This window comes from Octopus bimaculoides, chromosome 20 (genome assembly GCF_001194135.2).
Source record: "Octopus bimaculoides isolate UCB-OBI-ISO-001 chromosome 20, ASM119413v2, whole genome shotgun sequence".
Lineage (NCBI taxonomy): Eukaryota > Metazoa > Mollusca > Cephalopoda > Octopoda > Octopodidae > Octopus > Octopus bimaculoides.
Genome location: NC_069000.1, coordinates 46,011,025 through 46,013,984, shown reverse-complemented (window position 1 = coordinate 46,013,984; position 2,960 = coordinate 46,011,025). Strand labels below are relative to the sequence as shown.

Here is a 2,960-nt window from a genome sequence, read left to right as displayed (position 1 = left end):
ATGTATATATATGTATGTATATATATGTATGTATATATATGTATGTATATATATGTATGTATGTATATGTATGTATGTATATGTATGTATGTATGTATATATATATATGTATGTATATATATATATGTATGTATATATATATATGTATGTATATATATGTATGTATATATGTATATATATATATATATATATATATATATGTATGTATATATATGTATGTATATATATGTATGTATATATATGTATGTATATATATATGTAGGTATATATATGTATATATATATATATGTATGTATGTATATATATGTATGTATATATATGTATGTATATGCATGTGCCCAACCTATCGATAAATGCATTTGAATAAATAATTACATTTACTAGTAACTAATATAAATTTTACAAAACAATAAGTATGGACATCAAATAAATAAAAGTAACGAATAGGGACAAACCTATTATTGTTTCATCAATAATAATGACGCAGATGAATGTTATGAACATTCTGAATAGTATGAAAAGTAGGAGCAGACTTGTAGGCCTAAATAATTAATCAATTTGGTCAAATGGGTGGAATAAGGACATAGAGGAATGTGTAATGGACATACTGAATAGGACGAAAAGTAGGGGCAGGCTTGTAAACAGTAAATCGGAACTACCAAAAGAGCGTAATAGTAACATGACCCAGTTCTTCTGAACTACGTCTATCTCTTGTCCAGTAAGGTCAAAAATCAACTTTTTTTTAGGACAGAATCCAAGAAGCACAGGCTACAATTCAATCGGAATAAACTCTCCATTCGTTAGGATGTGAAAAATATCGGTCAACTATGCTCTGAGGAGGTTTTTTTTTTTTTTACCTTTTTTCAACTTTATAATGTACTTTAAAAGTGCAAATATGAATGACAACAATCAGCCGAAACGCAGCGTAGGCAATATGAATGAACTCATTAATTTGACTGGACTATGATAAAAAATTGACTATTCAATGTATGTATTCTCTGTTTTCATTGAATAAATATTATATATATATATATATATATATATATATGTATATATATGTATGTATGAATACACACATGTATGTACATACTTACATCTACATGTGTATATAGATGCATATCAGGGTACAGGACGTTAGAAAAATGAACTACAGACAACGGAACGAACACATAGGAAAACAGATAGCCACTTGGAATTATTCCTTCATCAGCTGCCTCTATTCTAACTAGGTGTTTCTGTTTCTCGTAATTTAGTAATATAACTTATAATTTTAAACTGACTTACCTGGTAGCAACAAGTCCAGTAATGAAATTACCTCCACGTGGTGCCAGATGGAAGGACCCAGCTCCTGTGAAAGAAATAAACAGTTATTACGCTATTCGTAGTAATGGTGCATCACTGCACATTACACCACCCCACACGACATCACACTATACCAAATTACATTAATAGTAATGGTCCAGCTGGACAATGGTCAACAGTTGGTTGAATGACCAAACAGAGAAGAAATTGATTCAAAGACCGACTGAAGAATATTTTGAAAAGGAACAACACCAGCCATTAAAGAATAGGTTTACTTTGATGGTTTCGCAAAATAATGGTTGCTTGAAGATATATGGAGGTGAAATAGACTCAGGGGTACCAGATTTAGGAAGAATAGAAGCAGGTACTCGTTTATTCTGGCGGCGGCTTGAACTGAGCATATTTGCATGTTTGTTAACGACCAAAGATTGGGGATGTTCCAGCCATTAGAGGTGGCCATGAGTGGAAGAAGAGATGAGCATCCTTAGCTTGGAGGGACAACCATATACAAGCAGTGTGTATGTCGGTGTGGTTGGATAGTAGTAGTGGTGGTAGTAGTAGTAGTAGTGGAGGTGGTGGTGATAGTGTACTAGCATCTGTTTGCGTAACTATGAGCGTGTGTATGTTGTAGTGCGCGTGCGTAGAAGGGTCCTATTTGTGTGTGTGTGTGTGATGATGTATGTGTGTGTGAGAAAGACAGAGCGTGTGCGTATGGTAGTGTGGGTTAACATTTAAATATGTGTCTGCGTATTACTACTATTTGTGTGTGTTAGCGTGTGTGTGTGCGTACCTATGCTAATGCGTACGAGTTGAGGTGTACTCCTATGAATGATAGCATATCAGTATGTGTATGTTAGTGTGTACATATGGGTATAAGTGTGTGTATGTGCGCGCATGCGCACGCGTGTTAGTGAGTGCGTACGTGTTCATGTGCGTTTAATATCCCCATAAAACGTTTCTAGTACGTTGCTTTATTACTGCATATGGTTATGTTAGTGTCAATGTGCGCGCGTGTGTGTATGAGTGACTCTGTGTGTGTGTGTGTGTGTGTGTGTGTGTGTGTGTGTGTGTGTGTACGTACGTACACACATGTTCGCACGCGCGTAGTAGCAGTAGTAATCATATGTAAAGTAAATATATCGATCTGTTGCCACCATATTGAGATCTTCCTCACTATTTAAACGACCGGCATCATAACATTATCTCCTCTCTTTCTCTCTCTCTCTCTCTCTCTCTTTCTCTCTCTCTTTCTCTCTCTCTTTCTCTCTCTCTTTCTCTCTCTCTTTCTCTCTCTCTTTCTCTCTCTCTTTCTCTCTTTCTCTCTCTCTCTCTCTCTCTCTCTTTACCACTACCTCTCTTTCTCACACACACACACATATATATATGTGGATATATATGTCTGTTATGTCTGCATGTATATGCACATATGTACAACACACATATATGGGTGTGTGTGTGTGTGTGTGATTATATATGTATATAGCTATATATACACATATATATAGAATATATATGTGTACATATTTTTGCATCACTAAACATGTGTGCACAAACACACACACACACACACACACATATATATATATATATATACACACACGTACATAGAAATACATACATATACACACATGCACACGTACATAGAAATACATATATAT

General features: G+C 34.6%; 1 protein-coding gene across 1 annotated transcript in view; it reads right to left on the bottom strand.

Moving 5' to 3' along the window:
- Positions 1-2,960, bottom strand: part of LOC106874346 (uncharacterized) — a 105,391-nt gene that overhangs the window by 89,010 nt on the left and 13,421 nt on the right. The window contains exon 2 of the mRNA XM_052974987.1: positions 1,285-1,348. The gene's annotated coding sequence lies outside the window, so the exon portion shown is untranslated. The remainder of the gene's footprint in view (positions 1-1,284; positions 1,349-2,960) is intronic.